This window comes from Lepisma saccharinum, chromosome 2 (genome assembly GCF_977018435.1).
Source record: "Lepisma saccharinum chromosome 2, izLepSacc3.1, whole genome shotgun sequence".
In the NCBI taxonomy this organism is placed as follows: Eukaryota; Metazoa; Arthropoda; class Insecta; order Zygentoma; family Lepismatidae; genus Lepisma; species Lepisma saccharinum.
Window position 1 is genome coordinate 53,961,400 of NC_139230.1, and position 25,888 is coordinate 53,987,287.

Genomic DNA, 25,888 nt, shown 5'->3' on the forward strand with positions numbered 1-25,888 from the left:
CAAACATAAAGTGATGCACAATCTTTCACTTGCAATTTGAGTTTGAGTTTTAAGTCCACTTAATGCACAACAAGACTAATAGGGACTGGACCTATAGTTTAGAGTGGGATCCGAACCACCATCAGGTATCGAACCCAGGACCCCTTGATTACAAGGCTACAACGTTAGCAGTACGCTATCGGGGAGGCCACTTGCAATTTGACTAACAGTGCATCTTGTGATAAGAACAGTTTAATTTATTTGGAGTTAAATTTCCTTTGCACTGCGAGCAAAACCCCTCCCTCGCGAGAGAAAAGATGTGGGTACTGTCCCAGTGTCCCTTATGGCAAGAGGATAATTGTTCCCTGGGCCTCACCTCCTGCAAGTTTTTGGACCCCTTCTAAGAGTTTACCAAAGAAAAATCAACTACCTTGGCAGAGTATAGCTAAAAATCGAAAATAACCTGTAACACGTAACAGGTGTGGACAATGCAGGAGATTTATAACATGTCAAGTTGCCCTGGGTACTGTGGCTAAGCCAGTACGACCCTGCTCATTATCGCAGATATCGTCTTATGATATGTTACTGGGAACCCACTCGACAATCTTCCACACATTAAAAGAGTTATTTGTGACGCCCATTGACTCGTACAATACAGCTAACTCTGATACGTATTCTAAGGTCATGTACCAGAAAAAAAGTGTTCACCTCAAATAATTTTGAGTTCGAATTGTGTCATTGTTGACCCAAATCTGTTTCGTAAAATGTGCAGGAGCACAGACAACATTGTGCCCGCCTCCACCCCCTGCCTTGGGACGCCAAGGGTCCCGGCTTCGAATCCCGCTCGGGCTTGGTTGTTTGTGAATTTCCATTCATCAATTTCATCACTCATCCCCATCTTCGCAAATTAGCCAAGAGGCACAAAACGCGAAGTAAAATAAACTAAAATCAATCAATCAATCCATCCCCTCCCCCGCATTGCGGGGTTGAGGGGGCGACTGCAACGCCACTGACGCCAGGGGTTCCGGGTTCGAATCCCGGTCTGGACATGGGCGTTCTTTTCGAATGTCCATTAATCAATTTCATCATATCTTCACTCATCCTCGTCTTCGCGATTAGCCAAAAGTTGTAGAGAAGCGAAGTAAAATAAACGAAATGAATGAATGATGGATGTGCCACTATTTGAGGTGGGAAAAGGAGATTAAATTTCCAATGGAGAAAAAGGCACTATATTGTTCTCTGATTGAAAGTCAGACGACGGGAAATTTCCATGTGAACTAGTTATAAAACAACACTTCTTGGCAAAGTTGAAAGTGATAGAACAACATATTTCATCAGTTGATTTCTTAATAGTTTTCGTGTTGTAACTTGTAAGTGGAAATTGTTTATTCGAGCCTTGGGAATAAGCTGGGAAGGGGCTGTCTCACGTAAGTTATCCTAGCCGTGGATGGCGTCCCCCATTTCGAAAACTGATGTATTGAACGCGTATGATTAAATCGGCCGGCGCTTAAAATTTAAAAAGGAAATTTAACCTTTAAAAAGGGAAATATTTAACCCAGTTTTTAAATAATCCAACAGGAATAACCAATACTCAATGGAAAGTGTTCTTCGAAAGTGCTTTTAAATAGGCTACTTTATATTGCAGGTTCGAACTTTCGTGTGTATCGTAATATCATCATGGAATTCTGCCCCTCGGTGAAGATAATGGTAACCCACAATTTGACCGAAATTCAGTTAGAGTTGTTTCACAAGCCTACGTATGCATATCTTCCCTTCTGTTTTGTCAGAGTTCGCATGTGATGATGCCATCTATAAATTATACTATCACCACATATTCGTAGTAACATAGTGGTAACCCACAAGGCAAGATGGCCGCCGTGCTGGGGCCATCGGAGCAATTGGAAAGTGAACTTGTAGGAGATATAAGTGATTTTGAAGTAGTGATTCATCGTACAAGTCATCAAGCAGTGGAAGTTACTCAGATAGTTTTGAAAGTATAAGTATTTGTTTCTTTCGTTTTTATTCATTGTGGTTGCGTACCATTATGATGCACCGGAAAAAAAAAGTTTTGTGTTGAATACCACTATATTGCCCCTAAATTCTCTGACAAATGTCTCGGTGTTGCCATTCGAGACTGCTCCCATGGCCTCGGATGATATAGTTACCTCTACATCATATCTCAAGTTTACTTTTCAAGGAAATCACCCAGAAAACTGCAAGAGAAAAGGAAATGCAACAAGTGGGTGCGGTACCAACAGAAGAATTTGCGAAACAGTGGGCATACTGCAAAGAAAAAGGTGAAAGCAGCTGCTCCTGGTGAAGACTCTATGTGTCCTAAGCACTGTTTCAAAGAACTGCCTGCTAATCAAAGAGAAAAGCTGTTTACGAAGTTTTGGAAACTTGCCAATTTTGACTTCCAAAATTCATATCTTTGCTCCTGCACGAGATTGATTTACACTAATTCCATAAAGCATTTGTGTTATATTAAACACTTTTTGAAAGAAAAGAAACAATTTGTGTGTACTGAAATTCACCTTATCATGCATAATTGTTATATTAAATGTTGCAAAAAACAATGGTAAAAGTCAGTTGGGTGCAATACAATGGTATGCCACAAAAATTTTTTTCCACAACTTGTCTCCAAAATTATTTTATCGTGAAAATATTGTGTTACTGTAATACACAGATTATGTGTTATGTGATCACTGAAAGTCTATTTTATATCTAAATCATAGTTGCAAGACATTTAAAAGATATCTGTGAAATTAATGAATTTTTAAAATATTCAATCGCCTTTTTCTCGAAAGTACCTTCTTGTGGGTTGCCATTTTCTTGCCCCGAGGGGCAGAATTATAATTACATTACATATTTTTGTAAAATGAAGTCTTATTCAGTCGCTTACCTAACCCTAAATATCACTGCACACCCCTGCTGCAACGCAATTCATAACAAGTTAAAAATGTACATAACATCTCAAGGGGGTCCGCAGAATATTTCCAGGGAGGGGCGAGGCAAAGAGGCAATTTTCTCAAAATACTGCTTCAATTTGATATTATTACATTCTTGCGACACTCTGTATCACTTTACTTGTAATTACTGCGATTCATATTCAATTACACACCAAGGATCCCGGGTTCGTATCAAAAGGCGAAGTAAAATAAAGCAAATCAATCAAATTTAATTACATATGTAAAATATATCATTTTAGAGTGACTTACATATTCCAGGGTGGGCACGGCCCCCTTCCCTCTTCCTCCGGACCCTCATCTTAGTTTATTTCTTGGGAAATCATGTCAACCGCAAATAACTTTCACCCCGGCGCGGCGAGCGAGACTGAGACACACACACACACACCTGTACTTTATTAATAATAATAATGACCGTCATTGTGTTCAGACCGCATCAGGATAAAACATTTGCCATTGTGGATTTACTAAAAATGTAAGTTTGATGTTGCCAATTCTATTGCGCAGGAAAACACGCATCTACTAATTTTAGGAGACGATAGTGATGAATGGAAATACATTTTTGTTACACTTATCCAGGATGTCAGAAAGAGGCAAACTTGAGAATAACGACCTTTTTCAGCTGAGCGAAAACTTCTCTGGAAAAAAATTAATGTTGTTCTTCACAAGCTAGCGATAAGTGATAGAAATTACATCATTTAATTATTGGGACACTTTCGATGTGCCCTTCCAAAAATTGCAAATACCTATATGCATTATACTAGGGTTGATAGTCACGTGAAAAGCTTGAGTGTTGAAGAAGAAACTATAGCAATATGTTGCGTAACACGAAACTTATGTACGAAATTGATCGAATTTTTTCAGTGCACAGGTTTCATATGTTCTTGGTTTATTGTACGTATTATAGTACATTAGAAGTAACAAACATTACAATAATTTGTTGTAAATCACTTAATTAGAGTGGATAAAAAGTTGCTTGCCATTGTGCTGCCATCTATGAGGCATTTTTTAAAAACAAAGTTCACCCTCTTACCAGTGCTTGAAGGTTGAAATTCCTAGCTGGAGGGAGGGCGAGGGTGTGGTCGAGTGTGGAGATAGGTGGAGGATGGTTGTAAGGATCAACATGGAGGCAGTGCAGTAGATGAGAGATGCTTAAGCAATTATCATAGTTAAAGGGGGGTGTTTTATGAAAATATTCTTAACTGGAGGGATGGCATCTCATCACTTCCAGCAATCGGCCTGTGACTACACTTCCTAAGGGAAATATTTAACCCTTAATAGAAAACTCATCATAAGATACAACGGCGCAGTGGTAAAGCTGTCACCTTGTAATCAATAGGCCCCGGATTCGATACCCGGTGGAGCTCATGCACACAGTGGTTCGGATATCATTTTAAACTGTAGGTCCAGTCTCCATTAGCCTATATGTGCTTAAAATACGCTTCAAGTTCAAAACTTCAACGAAGGGGGTATTAGCTTATAGCACAGCTTATTGCTGGGCTCCCCTTTTCCTCTGAGTTAAGGATAAAGACAAATGGTATGTCGGTTTTGGTGCCTATTCTCTATCTTCTGCCCGAGAATGGATGCTATTTTATCTTCGCAGACCATTTCTAACTTTTGAAGGCTGCTGTCAGATCGCCTAATTATTTAGCATAGCTTCTAGGCACTTATTTTCATATGTATTTAGTAAGCAAAAATAAACGACCACAAAGTCCATTTTTAACTCCAGGAAATGCAGGAAAAGATTAAAAATATATCTTTGTGATAATGTTAACATTTCAGTCTAACGTTTCGAATATTGCTTTCCGGTAATGTTCAGTACTTCATTTAATCAATCGTTAAATAAAACACAATATATGACACTAAAAAACACAAAATTTAAACATGTTATAACCAGGAATCATTTCAAGCAATTCCTATCCTAGCTATAAAGAAATTAGGAACACTTGCGCAATATTTTTTAACTGTATTTGTGTGTGTTCTTGTCGTAGATGTAGAGTGCCACACACGTAAATTTGCCGTTGCGTAGAAACGTATTTTCGTTTCGTCTCCCTCTCTCTTAGCATCACGTGTTCTACCCTGCTCGAAAACCTTCGCTATTGTTGCCATATTGTCATTCCATTCCTGGACACACTCGCGCAAACTTCATTGAAAACAATTGAACAGCGCTCCAGCTCGCGGTTCCCACCGGTCAGCAGGGACGGCAATGTGGCAATATAGCACGGCGTAGTCGTTGCTTCTTTTATGCAGTGCATGTTCATTGGCTAGCTAGTAACTAGTGTTGCCAACTGTAATAATGAAGCACTATTTCTGTCACGGAAGGGGAAAGCAGGTAAAGTGGCGGTGAGTTTTGTTGGATTGGAAGCACCATATTTTTATTTTATACTAAGTATTTGACCGGTTTGACGTTGTGTGCGTGTATTGCGTGTGTTTATGTAAAAGTGTGTGTTTGCTAATGAACGTTAAATTCCATAATGCCTCCAGTTCTGTCGAAGTTGAAATCAAAAACCTTGCATAGCCAAGCTCGGGAAATTCTAAGCAACGTGCACGAGTTCATGAAGGAGGAAGCCAGTCATGGTGTTAGCATCCCAATAAAGCATTTTGGCAAGAGAGCAGCGAACAGCAGCAACAAATTGTTCATATTTCATAATTTTGGAATTATTCAAAATAAATAAATTATGTGGCTCCAACATCATTTCAACTCTGGCTCCGGCACGTGTTCTTGTAGAAATTGCATAGAGGAGGCTGTCATTTTTGCTGCTAAATGCGATACATATTGTTTTCTGTGTTAAAATTGCCATGCTTTGATGGGTGACCAAGTTCATAGCAGGGCCGGCGGAAGGGGAGGGCGAACCGTCCCATCGCCCAGAGCGGCAAAATTTGAAGAGAAGAAAAAAAATAAGCCTATTGAAAACTGTGATCGAGCGAGATATTCTTTTGCGCTGAATAGTATTGAAATAGCATAAGAAGTCTCATTATTTATTTTATATTTTGATGTTTTAGTTAGGAATATATTGATTTTCAATTTTCCGTTGCTGCGTAATGACCGGGGGGGTCGAAATAGAGCGGCATCTGCCGCCACCTCCCAGGGAGGCAAAATGACTAGCGCCGGCCCTGGTTCATAACAAAAGAAAAAGCCGCGCAGCTTATCGTCTAGTGGCAGTATATGTACTTGTTATTGTTGTGGAAGCCGGCATCCTTTGTAAATGTACAACAAAGGCAACCGACTGTCGCCGATCTCAGAGAGGAAATAATAATACTGCTTCAGGAGGAGTGTTATGGTGCAATTGTAGCGGTTTAACACGTTGGCATGTTATTATCTGCCGTTGCAGTTCCATACCAGTGTATACGGGTTTTGGGAGTGAAAAGTTACAACGCCACCAGTGCATTAATGCAATGAAAAATAATATATATATTTTTTTATTTTGTTTGAAATCACTCAAATAAGGAATCGTATGAAGAAGTCTTCTTTGCAGCATTTTTGGTAATTTTACTTATGTGTTAGTTCATATTTTGCGAATTTTTAGTCCATATGTATGTAGCTACATACATAGTCACTTGTTAGTACATATTAATCCTAGTCCTGGTATAATGCATGACGTTTAAAACTCAACGTTAGATAGACCTGAATTCTCTAATTTTATTGTTGTACGTAACAGCTGTGCATCGGCGCACCGCAGCGATTTTTCTATCTGCTCCATTAGCAACACTGCTTCTTTAGTTCTGTCGCGCATTGCACGGCAGAATTATCTGCGCTGGACTCTAACTAAGAGTTCATCCTGGGGGGTGTCCAATTCATCAACGAAATATCAGTGACAATGCACGGGTGCGTGCGTGCTTGTCTGTCTGAAGTAGTTGTAATAAGCACAGATATAATATAGCTCTTTAATAAATTACGAGAATGCGAGGGAAGCGAGCAACAAAATTTTTAGAACTATTTCTTTGCGAACTGATAATGTATAGCCTATTATTAAATAAACATAGCGACAATACTTTCATTTCACAGTATCCCAAGATGCTTATTCTTTACAATCTTGCTTTGCTCGTTCAGCGTCCTCTTTACCTCAGCACATGCCCCCTGCCCCCTGCTCTTCTAGCTTCAGTTGGAAAATATGCATACATGATAGTTCTATGTTGCGAGTGATATCCAAATTCTGCTGGTGTTTTCAAATCTCTGTTTAAACAATGATTCACAAACTGAAAAAAAGTAATGGAACTCTCTACATATTTAGAGTATGGCAATGAAGACTTCAAAATATAGTGAGAAATTGGGAAGGACGTTAGATACATACGTGGTGTTGTTTTTGAACGAAACCGGTCAAAAAATTTCATATTGGAGTCTTACTTATACCCTTACAAAACTTTGGAAAATACGTTTGGCTCTGTTGAGAGTTTATCTTTTAAATACTGAAAGAGAGACTCTAGGGAATTGGGAGTCATGTGCCTCTTTGCCTTAAAAGAAAATTAAATAAATTACATGTGCAAATAAACGCATGGCATGTTAGCTGCAAAGGGAAGGCAAGGAAATTTCACTTCTAATTTGAGGAAATGCTTTATTTTCAATGATTTAAAAATTGAATAGCATTTATTTCACTTTCCAACACAAAGAGCACAATGAACCAAATTAAAATTTTCTCTCCACGTTTTCCAGCAGGCAGTGCCCCCACTGGTGCGCCTATGGTCAGATATAAATTTGGGACTTAATGTAAAATAAATTTATTTATATATTTACTAATTCCTTATACTTTCTGTTTCCTCTGAAAAGTTGAAAAAAATTGTATATGTCATTATGTCAGGGGACCAACTAGATAAAATGAGGAAGACAACTTTACTAAATCTATATATTTGCAAATTGACAATAACTTTAATTTAATAGACCCTCCCTCCCCTTTCCCTTTTACAAGTCTCTTTCTAATATATAATCTCTTTTACAAAGGTAAGAACTCTTAGAACCACAAAAATGGTCACATACATCAACTATAGATGTGAATGAATCACTTAGGTTGTTCATGAAATACCTACCGTTTTATATCGAATACTAGGTCAGTAAATTTTATATTGGTACTTTATTAATATCCATTGGAAGAAATGATAGCTACATATAGTGTCACTGCTTTTCTACTCTTCTACTCACCACTTTCCGTTTCTTTCTGTCAGGTTTCATTTTCTCTACCTTCTTCAGCCAGTTTTGCATTAAAGTTTCAGACATTGTTACACTAAGCAGAACGACAACACACGAACTGAGATGCTACACTGAGACTGACCTAAGGCATTTGACTGTTCTCTTCTCTACCACTCCAAAATCATTCATCTCGCCCAAGTTACAGAAAATAAGTGTTGCTAACCATAGTAACACAATTCAATACAAGGAGTCAAACCTGTAATTTTTGTATCTTTGAATTTCTTCCCTTACTTTTATCGTACATTTTTCACATGAAAGAATCGAAAGGAGAATGCAACAAAATGTAAATTTCATTGAACTCAGGGGTTGAATTTACAAATCTATAACGTGTTTATGAAATATTTATTTAGATATTCACACGCTGAACTGTCAACACTGTGTGCCGTATGTGCTCCTTGGAAGGAGGGCGAGAAATCAGTTTGACATTTTCCAGAAGGCAGTGTCCCTTCGCTACAACTGACCGAAGACTTGTCTTCCAGGAAATGTCCATGCCGCACATTCCACCCTCCTTCCTAATTCCTTGACACTGGCTTTAGTTGATCGAAAGGTCCATTGGATGTAGACGTACAAATGGTTCCTTTCTGTTAATGCTGAAGTATTGCCATTCTATTGTTGATATAAAAATCCAAATTTCTGCTTGGGGTGGGGTGGGGGGTCGCCAAAGTTTGGGAGGGTGTTGGGGGGGTGTTAGGGTTGTGTGCATAAATCACTGTTTGAGTTCATCGTTTCTTTGATTGTTACAAAAAACGGAGAATGAACACTCAATATCAACCAAACTATAGCAGAAGAAAGACAATATGATATTTTTGGTTTCAGTCAATTGGATTAAAACAGGAGTTCCAGGATGCAGGTTGAATCCACGGAACTCTTGAGAGGAATTTACTGTAACGAAAATTTGCCTGAATAACTGATTCAGTATTAGACGGAAGTTGGATATGTCATCATTTATTAATTATTCTTGTAAATTAATAGTAACGTGAATAGTGACATAGTAATCAAAGACGGTAGAAAGTATTATTATTTGATCTTGTATATACAGTAGTTATGTCGTCTTAAATTGAATAGAGACGAGGATTTATGTTTGAGGGGGCAATATATATTTGCACATAAATATTTTGTAGCAAATTATCGAGGGTATTCCAAAGGAGGTGGGGGGGGGGGGGGTTATATTATTCTTTGTAATATTGATATTTTGAAAATGTCCAGCTTCAGGATATCGATACCTTTCGTCGGCGTTTTCGTGCCGAAGAGAAATCTTTCCTAACACAGTGACATCAGGTCCTAGTAATTCTTTAACTCATTGTTACTGAAATGGAAACATGAAGAAATGCGGTAATCATCACTTTCAATGTAAATTATCTTGGTTAATTCTGTCTCCAGATAGGAATGAATCACACACACCTTTTATTTTCCACCAGATTCTTATTCAGTTTTATCTTTGTGTTCTTACTTGAATTCAATTGTTGTTTTCATATTATTACATTCTTGCGACACTCTGTATCACTTTACTTGTAATTACTGCGATTCATATTCAATTACACACCAAGGATCCCGGGTTCGTATCCATGCAACCCACAAGAAGGTACTTTCGAGAAAAAGGCGATTGAATATTTTAAAAATTCATTAATGAAGTCGTATTCAGTCGCTTACCTAACCCTAAATATCACTGCACGCCCCTGCTGCAACGCAATTCATAACAAGTTAAAAATGTACATAACATCTCAAGGGGGTCCGCAGAATTTTTCCAGGGAGGGGCGAGGCAAAGAGGCAATTTTCTCAAAATGTTAATCGGGACTGGATCTACAGTCTAAAGTGTAACCGGAACCACTGTGCTATGTGACTCCACCTGGTATCGTAAATTATTATTTTGTAATTGCTTTTTCCCCCAGGAAAATTCGTAAAATGTTGATTTTATGCTATCCTTCGAATAAAAAAATACTAATAATGTTAAACCGTGAATTGTGTAATTATCGTTAAATTGTAAATAAACATGGCAGCAAACTATAATTTTAAAAAATTGCCAAAATTGAGCCACAAAGTCTACAAAAAATATTTTAAGTTACAATTATAGAGTACATCCAGAATGATTTATTTTTACTGAAAGAAAAGTTACTGAAATTATTATAGTTTCATTAACACACTTTACAAATATTGACATAGTAGGTTCATATCAGAAACATAAAAATGTATATTTACATTTAATTCTTTATTTGCTTTAATCAAACTGATAAAATATTTTACAGAGCCGTAAATGAGATTTAAATTTAAAAAATCATCAAAAATGAATTTTTGAAAATATCATGATTTTTATCCACCCTGTATGCTTCTGAACCTAATATTTGAATTTTTGTTTCTAATGATTGCCCCCCCCCCCAAAAAAAAAATTTCGCCACATACACTCTTTACTTCAGAATTCATCTTTAAGCTCAACCTCTTTGGAAAATTCCTTGTGGTTTTTCATCGTGAGTTGAAAATTTTTTGAATCATGGCTTTCTATTTTACAGGAATAAACAGAGGATTTTAGGTCTATGAATGGGACTTAAGAGTTTAAGAATAGGGCTGAACCCATACCGATGCCTGAAAATTGTTATAATAAAAAGTTGTTCAAAATAGTGATTAATATTGGTAATTATGTGTATCAATTTACGAAGTGTTCTGATTTAGAATATTCAAGAATTACACCAGAATATTCAAATACATATTATGTACTCACAAAATCCAGTTTTCGCACAAATTTGCATAACTTCCAAGATAATTAGACTCTTCGAAGTGTCATGTGACATTGTGTTGCCATCTATGGGGCAGAAAAGTATCGGTACCGGTAAAAAATTCTAACAAATACTTTTCGATACTGATGTATAGGTATCGGCTCACCCGTAGTTAAGGGTTTACTCATCAACCCGCTGAATCCAAACAGTTTAAAAGAAAAGAACGCATGGAAATTGTTGATCAAAACGACTGAATCATCCAGTTGCCAATCTGCTGAAAAAATCAGTACATCTCTTCGTCTTCGGATGTGATGTAACAACCCGACATCTACCGGCAGATTTCCTAAGGAACTAGTATGACGTCAAGATTACAGCGCCTTGAATAACGTAGTGTGGAAAACGACCCAAGAAACTGGTTCCCCCGACGGATGAGAAACATAGATGGCAGTGCGATCTATGTCGGTGCTAATTTTCTTATGAAAGTAATGCGGCTTAGTTAGTTTTTTGAATACATGATGTAGATTTGTTTGTCTTGAAAGGCGGTACGTAGCGGCATGACGGGAAGCACAGGCCAGCGTTCGGTTGGTGAAATCCTCAAGCGATAAATGTCGCGTACCGCTTGTCGCTTTGGTGCGCAATCTCACTAAAGCAAGACACTCATTGCATCGCGTATGCGCGAACAACAAACCACGGCAACATGTTGCAAGCTTTTGAGGAAATGGTCCAGTTTGAGCGACGCAGAAGCGACAAAGCGACACGTGTGGCTTATCGTGTCGCCTAGATCTGTTGTTGTAATGTGCGGTTTACGTGTCGCCTATCTGTTGTTCGCAAGCAACGCTTGCTAATAGACTGAAGGCACCATGTCGCTTGTCACTTAGTTGGGAACTCCCCCTGTAGCGCGTCGATTCGGTCTGAGCACCCTTCCTTTAAGGAGCTTTCCGACCGAAGTAACAAGTAGCACGCCAATACGCCATATGAACGTGTCGTTTGCTGTCTGGACTCTCATGTGCAATGAATGCTATTTTACAGTCTGGAAGTGTGTGTCACTAGTGTGACAGTGTGAACATCCCGTGTCGCTTGTCCCATTGGTTTGAAAGTTGCCTTACACTCATGTCGATGGCACCATAGAATACTAACTATTCTATGATGGCACTAAGAAAGTTTTGTGGGGTTCCCCTTGTCGTTTCATGGAATCATCATTATCATCATCGCCGCGATTAGTTTAAAGCGGAAGAAAAGAGACAGTAAATATCAAAAATACAAATGCTTCAGTGTGTATATCTTTAAAAGAAATGATGATGATGATGATAATAATAATGAACCTAATTCATACACAAAAATTTAGTTGCGAAGAGCATTCCACGCGTATTTTTTTCTCCCGTATTATTAACGAAAGTATGACGATAACAGGACGTGGTCGACTGTCTAGAATATTCGTTAATATCTTCGCGACCACTGTACCAAATATCATAGCAATTATCACATTCATAGAAATGCTTCATGTAAAAGAATCAGACGTTGCAGCGAAAACGCCATTTGCTTCCATTATAAGCAGTCGAACACCAAGCACCGGGGTCAACACCAGCGCCTCTAGCGGATCATTTTCGAGTGGAACCAGCCAGAGCGCGCAGAACCGTGCGCGTTTTCCACACTACGTTATTCAAGGCGCTGTAGTCAAGATGTAAGAGGGCAGAGGGAATGCTGAAATCAATCTTCTTTTGTCTAAAAAATTGAGCCACGTCTTGCACTATTTTTGCTAGCGGTCAGAGTCGTCCAAAGCAGATCTAGTGTATGCTTCCACTTAAAAAGCTGGTTCTTTCATGGTGGATAGTAGGGATGGCCAAACGGATCCGGATCCGAAAGTTCCAGATCGGGATCGGGATCCGAAAATTCCGGATCCGTGTCCGAAATACCGGATCTGGATTCGGCTCCGGATCCGAGAGTTTCGTATCTCAATCCCATTATAATATTACCACACCTTAAAAGGTATTATGATCTTCGATTACAAAGAAATATTTCATTAGAGTGCGCGTCAAATCTCCTGCATATGGCGATAGCCAATAGCAGCGCACTGCAGCGGTGCCATGTCGAAATCTCACACGGAAAAGAGACAGAGTGGTTGAGCGAAACGCACATTAGATAATATAACATTATTAAACTTAATGGGAGAAAAGATCATACCTGATTATGCAGAGGGATTGCCAGGGGCTCCTCGTCACTCCAACAACTGCCGTCGTTGTCCTCATCGTCACTGACAGCACTACTATCGCCCTCTGTGTCGTCCTTCAAATTTATTATAATTGGGTCCAAAATTTCGTCCCGATCTATCTCTCTTACAAAATCGTTTTCCTGTAATTGTTGTGCATGTTTAACACAAGCGGCCCATTGTTCTTGTGTTACATTGTCAAGTTCTTCGTTAACAACACATTTTTATGTGTGGTTCTGTTTTACCCATGTCTCGTCAAGGTAAAAGATTGGTCTCGAATCACCAGAATTTCGTGCATTGTACGGAAGAATTTTACCCTTGACATAACAATGTCACTTCTCTCCATCAGGAATTTACGACCGTCGTTGATTTTCCTGTTGGCACTTCTTAAAGTCAATTTTACTTCTCTATTCTTCACTCGAACATTATTTTAAAAACAGGAACGAAGGGAGAGCAAAAAGGATACAATGCAAATACGTTTATAATAACATTGCTTCTACAGAGGGAACGGTATAAACTACAATCACGCTTGTTTTTCGTACATACTCGCAAATTCATTATCTTTCCATCTGTTGAACTACTGACACTTGAAATAATCTATTTATATCCGAGCGCCAGGTACACGATTAAGTAGCGAGGTGAAACAGGTTCTAAACTAGGCAACGCCGCACGTCTGTGATTCGCTGGTGCTGTTCAGCCGTTCAAGGTCATATGCAGGAGATTTGACGCACACTCTAGTTAGTCCTACAAGATTCTTTCTTTTTCAAGTGTTGCATCTAAAATACTTTGCTAGACATCGGCTAACACACACTTGCACAAAAATAATCTTACTTGTTTAACATAAAATGTCAGAGGTGATTTTGTAAATGCCATTGAAACGAATATGTATTCATTCGAATGTATTGGAAATGGAAACACACATAAATGTGAGACATTCCATTCCAGGATGAAACTTTTAACACATTTAACAAGATAGAAATGTTATACAAAAATTATACAATTGTTCTACAGTTACAGTTTTAAATATTAAAATAAAACATTATAATATATGAAGTGTTATATAATTACAAAGTGTAAGATTAACAAGGGAGGTTATCTAAGTGTCCCCCTCCGATTTCCATGAAACTTGGCAGGTGTATAGAGGTTCCCAAAGGAAGAAATACGTGTTTTTTTTGTTTCTGCTAAAAAACTGTTCTAGGGGCAACCCCCGCTCAAATGTCAAGATGAGGACAAATTGAAGTGGGGATCTGACCCCTGTGTCCCCCTCCGATTACCATGAAACTTGTCAGGTGTATAGAGGGGCCAAAGGAAGAAATAAGTGTTTTTTGTTTCAGCTAAAAAAAACTGTTTTAGGGGGCAAAACCCTCCTCAAATGTCAAGATGAGGACAAATTGAAGTGAGGACCCCTGTGTCCCCCTCCGATTTCCATGAAACTTAGCAGGTGTATAGAAGGGGCCCAAAGGAAGAAATACGTGATTTTTGTTTCGGCTAAAAAACGGTTTTATGGGGCAAACCCCCGTCAAATGTTAAAATGAGGACAAATTGACGTGGGGATCTGACTCCTGTGTCCCCCTCCGATGTCCATGAAATTTGGCGGTTTCTTCCCATGCGATATTTACGTGGTTTCCGGGTCAGATCCCCACTTCAATTTCAAACACACCGAGTTTTGCAATTAAGTATAATGAACATTGCACCAGTGGCACATCGGAAATGAAAATTAAACACTAATTTAGAAACTCTTATTAGCTTTGTAAGTAAGGAGTCCGGGTTCGATTCCCAGTGGAGGCACATATTGGTTCGGATCCCATTTTAAACTGCAGGCTCAGTATAGCTTACCTGTGCATTAAGTGGATATCCAACAAAGAATCTCAAACTCTGCATCAAACAAATACTATACACTGTCCCGTCTCTCTCTGGACAAGGCCGTGCATTGCGGCAGAGAAGGGGGGCAATTGAGTTGGCAGAGCGAAGCAGTACACGCTGCTTCAAAGGCTGCTAACTGCGGCCGCTTTCGCCCTTCACGCAATCCCATTCCCTCGCACGTGTTCATTGTTGGAGCCGTATCGCGTCACTGCTTGCGCAGAGACTTGTGTTCGTTCGCTTGCTCCTGATATAACTGAGACAGGGTATAGACTAGCTGGAGAAATGAATTTCCGGATCATGGTGCCCGAAAAAAAGATGATGGACAAGAAGGTTATTTTGGGGTGCAAAATATATCTGACTACACTACACTTCGTTTAGGTCACGATCTTGTTGAATTCCGGGAAATGTAGCTAAAGCCTCCCTTATTCCGGGGAATTCAAGTTTTGTTCTGGAGAAAAATGACAAATAGATATCTAACGCGAAGTGTAAGGCGTTACATTACTTCCCAATTTCGATCAAAAGGAAAACACGTATTGATACTTGGAGTTGAACTTTTAGTGGATAGATTGTCTGACAAGCTTGGCCTCAAAGATTGATTGAAGTTCACTTTATGCACAGTAAGTCTAATTGGGACTGGACCTACAATTTATAGTGGGATCCGAACCACTATGTGCCTCCACCGAATATCGAACCCGGGACCAATTGATTACAATGCCACGACGCTACCACTGCGCCATCGGGGAGACCTTGGCATCAATGCCAACTGAAGTTCCGTTTATTGTTGGCCAGTAGCAAAGCGTTAATTTAATGTCTTGTACGAACACTGTATTGAAATTTTGCAGTTAACAGAAACCTACATCTCTTCAGGAAATATTAGAAATAGATCGTATCTCACTGATCATAATCCAAGACGTTTGCCACCTCGAAAGTTGAACGTTAAGTAGGCAGGGAATGTCATGCTATTTATTTCTGGCCAAAGAAAATCTTTCCTTGGTATAAGTATTCTCTTGTTGCATTCATTTTATCCCATAAGAATTATTATTATTATTATTATTATTATGAAACTCGGGTTTATTATAACAAAAAATGGGTCAGCTCGGTGAACAAGTACGTCGAGTGGCCGACTCACGGTCTTGCCATCGATGTTTCTCGGTTGGAGTTTCTGGTTGGGCAAAAATGTTTGTTTCCATCGTTTCAGCCCAGTAGTTTCAGTGACAGTACCAATGTTGATTATCGCATTCAGCCATAATTGTATTCCATAATTATTTCAATTCCAGCTTGTGCTAAGTAAAGGATATTTAAAGAAAGTGAATATCTTTATAATATCTTTATAATTAATTGAGCATTATCCATTGCCTATCACTCAGTTTCGAGAGAGCCTCTTCTCTCGCCTTCAGCTGAACTAATTTCTTTTGATGGTGGTGATAATCAACCTGTACTACAAATCCGATGCGCTAGCCACTATAAGGTCGTCCGCAAGGGGAAAGGGGGGGGGGGGCAGAGGGAGCATTTGCCCTCGTGAGATATCTGGAAAATGTTAATGTAATTCAAGTGGTGCAAATTACAAGTAATAATGTGTTTTTTTTTTTAATTTATAGGCTGTAAGGCACAGCAATTAACTGCCACGTCCAACAAAATAAGGAGAAAACGTTTTTACCAGAGACATTAGGATCATGTTGCCTGCCGCCACTAGAGGTGTACGGGACGGGATTGGTAAGGGAAATGTTATAATCCCGTCGTTCGAGACTGAAAAAGTTCGCCAAGATCCCGACGAGGTAGGGAAATTCTCAAAATTTCCCGACTCGGTGAAGATCTCGAATTCGACACACTATTTTCCCCTGGAGTGTTTGTTTTGGCACTTCTGGAATAGAAACTGTTATTTTCAGGAAATTTCCGATACTTATAGTGCAGAAAATGCCAAGAATTAACCACTTTTAAATATGATTATTTGGAATTTCTCCACTGTTCAGGATCCCGAAAAGTGGAGAAATCATTTCCTGAACTCGGAATCTGACCTTGACAATTCACGTGCTGTCATTTTGAATTATACTTCGGTGCGTAAAAACATGGATGAGAAGTACCATGAGGAAGAGCATATTAAGTGGTCTATGTTTGATATCTGTGCATTGTGGAAAAGTACAAGAAGATAAGGAACCGTTCATAAAGAATTTTTTAATGTTCATGGAAAGGAAGCAAGGCGAATGCAGTTTCCATTCAAATAGTTGACTCAAGTCTGAACTTGTCACAAAAGTATTTTCAATTCAATTTCAATTTTGTGATTTGTAATATAATGATAAGTAAAATATAAGTTTCTATGACTGAAGTTTCCTTGAGAAAATATCCTGCGGACGCCCTTGTTTCACTACGTCACATTTGTTTTTGTTGCAACTATTGTTTTCTAATCACGTTTAAGTAACTGTTGTTCCTTGGCTTTCACGTATTAGATAAACAATTACAGCACAATTTTACCGTGATAAACCAACATTTGTATTTCTGCAACTCTCGAAACTGCAGGTGGGACTATGTTGCTAAGGTCTTGTAGCTGGTCGATAAGTTACACATTCCTCCTGTAATTTGTGATAAAGAATACCTGTAAATTCTCAAAACCCTTGATGTGGGTGTCGAGGAATACCTGCTTGACCCGGTCTGCAGCGATTTACGATTTGTCTCCTGTGAAATACCTTGACTCGGGCACATTAACTTGAGGTGTTACAACACTTCCTACAGGATTGTTTGTAACATTGTGTTAACTGTGTTGTTAAACTCCAACAGTGCGTGCGTGTTCGTGTGTGTGTTAAGGGGGGGGGGGGCATGTTTATGAACGAGTAGGCCGATTATGTATCTGAAATATTAATCATCCTATATTTTCTTGATTAAAGCTTCGTTTTGTTTGTTTTTGCGTGTGTGCCTGGTTATTTCAAGTTGTGTTTCTGTATTTAGATTAAAGCTTGTGTTACGTTGCATCATTCTCTTCGGCGCGATTAATCTAAATAGGCAGAAAAGTGACCTTAAATAATGGAAACTAAATAGTTTGAATCATTTGCTTTATTTTACTTAGCTTATGTGCCAATTTTGGCTAATTTTGCAAAGACGGGGATGACTGATGATATGATGAATCTGATGAATGGACACTCACAAACATCCATGCCCAGGCCGGGATTCGAACTCTTGACCCTTGGCGTCGTAGCGCGCTGTGCCAGGATGTTCGGCTAGGAATATTGAAATTCTTCGTAAAATGCGAATATGAGCGTAGTAGACGGGTTTGATTCACTGCCGTCTTTACAAGGGTCAAAGTTTTAAAGAGTTGGAATCGAGGAATCTGGCTCCACAACGAAGACGAGGCAGAGTAGGTAGGGGAAAAATAAGAAAGCAGTCGGTCGTTCGTTTATGCCCACACTATTACAACCAAACGCCAGGTTTTGAAAATATGATGGCAATAAAGGGTTGGTTGGCGACAAATGGAAGCAATGATCGTGTGCGCACAGCTTGTATACCGTTACATAGGAGCCATAAAAATTAGTCTTGATCTTTGACATTCACAGAAAAAAATATAAAGGGTATTTCTAAGAAAAGAGAGACTTTTATGTCCACTGTTTATATTTTTTCTGCACACCCTTTCCTTGTTGTCTAATTATGGATCCACATTATAGCAAGTCTGCCATTGAAATTTACGACAATTGTAGCAATGCTCAGTCCAATGCAATGCGAGAGAGAGAAAAAATAACATTCTTTAAGAGCTACCTTGTAAGTTGAATAGCCTCATATTTGTGTGTTGCTCTTTTTTATTGACGTGGTTATGACCAGCTTGGATTTTGATGCTGGGATTAATGGGGAAGAAGACAGCTACAGAATCAACATAAATCATCTTCGCCTCTTCACGTGGAACGCTTTTACTTCTTCAGTGGATTCCAAAGTTAGGAGTTTTAATTCTTGTAGGACCGGATTCAACTCGAGTAGAGTGTTACGGGCAACAGATTTTGACACATACATAGCAAGAAATTACCAGAAGTAAAAATTGATATATTCGGAACAACGACTTTGTTTTACCGAAAGATAGGGAATTGGAATCTCTATTGACATTGTAGAAGTATTTCTGCCAGTGAAAAAAGAAGAAAATTTTTAATAATTTTCTCGGACGACGAGAATGCTTCTCGAAGATACGATTTCCTTTTCTGATTATTGCCGCTTTCCCGAAAATACACCTTTGAATCCATGAAGAAACAAGACTATTTGGTTTGTTTAAAGAAGATATTCACATTGTTGTGAGCTACGTTAATCCAAATGATCTTTTTGGATCAGGAATTCCAAAAGTTTATTTCTCGGCACTCTCCTAAATTAGCACTCTAAGTGGAGGAGGGATACGGGGAAAAGGGGGGGGACGTATTCCTCAACTAGTAAAAATTGAGCAAAGCAAACGCTCAGTTCCCGATTGTTCAAGGAACCTCTCCACCTAACACTTTCCACTTGGAACAATGAGCTAGATTCCAGACATGCCGCAACACACAATTTTCCTCCCTTATTCGTTACGATTCCATGAAACCCTCGTTCTAAACACACATTTACCACAGTCTTGCGTTTCAATTTATGGTTATAAATTTTATTCTAAATCTGCGTGCTGTATGCACTTTCAGTAACCTTATTTCAATCAAATTCAAACCTAGGTAGGTGTATTTTATAACTATTCAAAGAAACAATAAATGTCACAAAAAACAAATCTTCGTTTGCAAATGAATGAATTTTATTACAGTAACAATTTCATTAGATATAGCTTTCGATTTGTTAGTTGGAGTTGGAAATTTCTTCATTTTATAAATCTATGTCAAAATGGATTGTCTACACGTAATCTACGTGTAGATCTTACATTGGTTTATAGTTTACATCGTCACATAGGCAATGTAAACTACGTTAAGATTACTTTACTGTTTTGAAGTAAAAGTTCCATTTTTCGATCATGTTGATTCGTATCCAGATGAAAACAATTTTATTTACAGCAGAAAATGATCGAACCCTCTTTTGCCAAGATGAAATATTCAAATTTTAGGGTGGTTGCTATCATTCGCTAATAGAATATTTCACAATAAAAGTCAGAAAATTAAAAAGAAAAAATAATACATGAATTGCAAAGTTATTAACAAAAAGAGAAACGCATAGACTCAATCACGGACCCCCCCAGTCTCAACCTCTTTGAAACGCTGCCGTTAAATGGTAGCCTAGGAATTCTATGGCATGCGTTTTAGTGATACCATAACATCTCTTAATTTCTTCTGTGTGTACCATTTTCAACAAATGTCTTCATTATATTCCAAGTAATGACAACATTTAGCTGTGAGTGTAATAAATAATTTATAAAGTAGAGAGTTGTGTTGATGTACTTTTCCTTATTGGTATTTGTTTTAGGTACGAACAATGATGTGTTTGGGTCTTAATCTCATCTCCAAATATGGCCTTGATCACCAAACTTCTGATGACACGTACTGGACTCGATACTCTCTGAACATAATCCCTGAGCCACTTTTTGTGTTCCTTTCAAGCAGTTCTCTCAAGACTGAAGTATCGTGTGCCTTCCACATGAACGAGAAGAAAATTGAAAATCAGCTGTAGGCAGTGAAGCACATATTCTTACTTCCGCCGTATCTTGAAATTTACTCTTGATATTCTTGTTCATTTCCTTTTTCTAATATAGCTAATATGGTGGTTTGTAGATGCCCTGTAAATATGCTTTCCTTGTTTCGGTTTGATCTCGGAGTATGCTGGATGGAGCAAAGTCATTTGCACACTACACTTAGGCTCCCTTCCAGAATTCACAAGTGTGCCTCAGGTTAGTGAAGTAAACGTGACAATTTGAATGTTAGTGACAATGGTTCTTTGTTAGCATGCAATGTTAATTGGACATTATCCATTGCCTAGTGCTCCTACTACGATCAAGTATTCCATCACTGTACGTCACCGACAGACCTCCGTTGTTAGCACAGCGCGCTACGACGCCGAGAGTCCCGGGTTAGAATCTCGGCCTGGGTGTGGTGAGTGTTCTTTGTGAATGTTCCTTCATCAATATCATCATTCATCCTTGCAATTAACCAAAAGTGACAAAAAAGCGACGCTAAGCAACATAAATCAAATCAAATCTAACATCACGTTTCGAGAGAACACCTCTCGTCGTAAGGTGCATAGTTCCTTCTTGCCGGTGCTGGGAATCGCACCTGTGACAGACCTTTGCTATCCAACTACTCCACGGCGCTGAATTTCGAGCATTAATTTCTTGTTCCTTATCTTTGAAACGCTTTGATCGATTTCGCTCGGATGCAATACGATTTGATTTGGTTCATTTTAATTCGCTTTTCTGCCACTTTTGGCTAATCGCGAAGATGAGGATGAGTTATGATATGATGAAATTTATGAAGGGATACTCACGAAGATCACCCATGCCCAGGCTGGGATTCAAACCCAAGAACCCTGCGCGCTTCGCTAATCACTCGGCCAAATACAATACGAGGTCAGCAATGAAAGTGTCGAACTTCAGCTTAACCCTTTCGGTGCGGAGAACGTATATATATACGTTTTCCCCTTTTGCGCTCAAATTCGTTCTTGAGTGCTTATGAAAATTCTTGCTTGATTCTATGTGGTTCGGCGATTGTTTCGCTTTAAAGGCTTGATAGTTTAGTACATAACTTGACCGGAAGGTGCAGCACATGTGTGGTTTCTTTGTTTTGCTTACATGTTTACGAGTGACGCCTGTTCTGTGCTTTTTGTTGAGTTCACACAATGGCCGACAATTCTGTCCCAGGTTGTTCCCGGCGGATATATGTGTAAAAAGTGTGATTTGATAGATACGAAGCAAAGGTGTTTTCCCTCCAATTTATCCCTCACCGAGGTCAAACGTGAATATCCAAATGTATTCTGCATAAGAGACATCTAGCGTGATTTTCATAAAAAAAAAGCAGCTAAAACTGTATGGCGCCCAACAAGGACTGAACCCATTCACATATAGACCACTTTTCACAATATACATCAAACATCTAGACACTTACATTATAAATCACAAACTTCATACACTATGGTACCACTATTTACAAACATAATATTTTGACAATTTACACTATTTACATCTCTCCTGAAATTTCACAAATCATTTACCTAGGTACTAGTTCCTTTGTGCCTCATAGGATGCTTTGAAGACTCACACGAAAGTGAACTTCTGCTGATTTCACGTTATCAAAAATTCAAAAACTATAATGTAGCATATGTTTGGGTGCCATAGTAAACTGAACTTCTCATTTTTTCATACAACATATTTGTTTTTATGATGAACTGATTTTTGCATTTCTTACTCACATTGTAATTGTTTTTGGTTTGCAACACTGACGAAATTATAAAAATATATCACATAAAAATATTAAAAAATACCTTATGAGGATGAATATATATCATTGGATGATTTTTTTTTAAATAAATGATAATGAAATTTTTTAGAATTTTTTATTATTATGAGATGGCAACACTGATGCTTGGAGAAAATTTCATAAACATTTGTAAATTATTTTGTAAACTTTAGTATTTTGTATTCAAACACAAAATTGAAGGTCTGAAGATATGTTTGTATGCCAATATCAACTTTATTTCTTGAATGCTTCACGTAATCTTTCTTTTCCCAGATGAATGGTAAATTTACTATTTCTCGTGATCTTCACCCCTCTTTACGTGTCCAATGTCAATGTAATCGTACTTAATAATAAATAGTAATTGATAAATAATAAATAAAAATGTTACCTTACTGTAATGAATATCCATAATCCACTGAATACTTGGAAAAGTAAAGATATATGTAAGAATATATATATATATATATTTTTGAGATATTGAAATATATTTTGGGTAGTGTTGCCCACGAGACGAGACTTTGGCCTGTCTCGTCTCGTGGAAATGCTGTGAAATGCTGTCTCGTCTCGAAAATATTCGTTTGTCTCGGGACACATGATCAATCTCGTCTCGTCTCGAATTTTTAAAAGCCTGTCCCGTCTCGTCCCGTGGGCAACACTAATTTTGGGATGGCAACAATGACGTTTGAAGAAATGTACATAACGTTTCTGTACGATAACTTCTATCCCTTAGTACTTTGAATCAGTATGCAAAATTTCATGTGTATATAGCAAATAGTAACAGAGAAATTAATTTTCACAAAAGTGTCAAAAATCCTACGTTGACTGTGAACTTTCCAAATATATCCATAAGCGCCGAAAGAGTCAGAATAGTGGTGTCTTGTCTCCATATTCACCCCTCTCCCTCGTTCAAAACTACACAGTATGTTAAAACGATTCTATTTAAAAAAAATTACAAGCCCAGGGTAATATGATCAGAAATTGAAGCTCTTGTAAGACTAAAGGAATGTTATTTTTGCGCTTAACCTTGAATTGAAGCTCCTTGATCGATTTCGCTTAAACAGGATACGAATCGTTCATGGTATCTAATAGCTATAAAAATATAAATCTTTAACTGTTTGCCAATTTTTGTATTTTGTCAATTTGCCCCTACTTCACACATAAACTAGGCATTATACACACACACACACACACACACACACGACCCCCCACACGCACACACCCTGTATATATAGATACATGTAGATAGATAGATAGATACACGTATTTCTGTTTTTCAAATTTTTTTACTTTCTTCATGTTTCATCTACTTCATGAATAAAAAAGAACAAAAGTATTATTTATGATTCGTTTCGAGTTTTCCCCTCCAAAAACAAAATAATAACGAATGATAATTATAAAATTATGCAGATTATGGTACAAAACAAATGTACAAAAGTGTTTTACTGCAGAAACCCCCTATGTAAAAATTAGGAAAATCATTATTCCCCCGTTACTAAGTATCGGAAACTCTAAAAGAAGCACGTAAGAGTGCTTGGGCAATGGGACTTCAGTTTGACCAATTTGTTTTACTGTGCTCAAATATTAAGTGGGGCAATAGGACATGTTTTTGTTATTTTCTCACAAAAGTTATTTGCGGAGATATGGGGGTTTCTGAAACAAACGATTCAGTTGTTCAGATCCCCAGAACCTGATTAGCCTATCCCAACATAAAGTGAACTTCAGAAACAAACTTTGTCTGTTGACTGAGCCTCATTAGCCTGAAACACTGGCGTACGCAGAGGGGTGCTGATGGGACTACACCTTAATTCCGAGATTTTGATAAAATTCCCATTTGATATTATTTTAAATTATTCACAGTGAAGAACTCGGGAAAAACCAGAGTGGTAAATGCAAATACCCTTAAAATGACCCATGGGTGCCATTTTTGAGATTAGAAAGTTTTAACAATACGAAATATCTTATTCTGTATACCGTCCCCCTAGAAAGCATGTATACTATCCAACTTTATAATTCCAGCCCCCCGAAAGAAAAACTGCGTACGCCAGTGACCTGAAATAATGTCGTTTTCAGGGAGCCTTCTAATAATGAAAAAAAAGGAACATGGTTGACGGGACTATTATCTTAAGAGCAACATAGAGTAGATGGTAGTGGTTGCTTCAGTGATGGTTTTAAAAGGTAGTTTTATGGGTTTGAGCAATTTGAAGAAAGATATGGTTCCTGAAGACAAAAAGCAAGGTTATACTTGACACTATAAATACGGTGTGTTTTTGTTCCATTCTTGTCCTCTCTAACTTTGTTGTCTTTGTAGAAAGTGTCCTTTTAACATGAGAAAGTTAAGAAAACAATTGCGGGAATTGTGACGTACCAGCAAGAAAGTTAAGATCTTAGAAATGGCTGCTGCAAATCTTCTTTCAACTTCAAAATTCATTCGGAGATTCGATATTGATTATTGCAAATTAGCTTATTATTTGTATAACAAGTGTCACAATAACAGGCAACAAAGGACAGGCCTAGTGAAATTACAAGGCTCTTCAATCGCCGTGAAATATGTACAAGAAAAATTGCTTCATGTTTGGAGTAACTTTTTTTTCTAAGAACCGTTCGATTTCATGGTCAGTCAGGTGAAATTTATTTTTATGGAATCTTTAAACACGCCAAATTCCCAGGATTTAAGCGCCTTAATGGCAAAAAATCCAAATAATAGTACAAAAGAATTCGCAGAACAATTATAGATACAACATGCAAAATTGTCTTTCAGCAAAGAAAAAAAGCTTATACGTAGTTGAGGGATTTCAGCCGCAAAGTGATATTGTACTACAATTCTATTCAGATTTTTTTACGTCACATGTCTACCCCTTGGGTTTATTGCGACGATGAGGATAAACTGTTGAAATGGGACAAATACAATGATAACATCCATGTCTTGACTAGGCTTCGAACCTGAGACCTCTGCGCGTGACACTGACCACTCCACCACTGAGACCGGCAATAATATTGTATGTTGAATCAATGAGCGTATCCTGGGAACCTGCCACTCAAACAGTAATGTCAAATGTATCACAATCACAATGTAGAACAGTGTGTATAAAAATGCCTCCGCGATTGCATAGTTTGTAATACTGTTGCCTTGCAACCAAGGGGTCCCGGATCGATCTCCTGTGTAGGAGCATTCAACACTGATTCGGATCTCACTTTAAACTAATACGAGCTCCGATTAGCCTATCACAAAGTATACTTGAACCTATGCAAATCTTTTGACTGTGTGTACACCGATTGATTGATTTGGACTTCGCCGGGATTCGAACCCGAGACCTCTGGTGTCGTAACGCGCTCTGATAACCACTCCGCCACAGAGGTCGGCTATGTATATATCGAATCCATGGGCTTCCAAGCATCAAATATTTACCATAATTAACCAAGTGTGAAGGTTTCTGTCCGTGACTGCGTAAGTGCTCTCTATCAAATCGTTGATTTCTTCCAGAGTCAGACACTTTGATTGTTCAACGATTTCTTCCTCTCGTATCTTTCTCCTTTATTTTGGTTACCTTTCAATTGACCAGAAAAGTAACACTTTAAGTGTTCGATGAACGAATTCCCACTGTAAA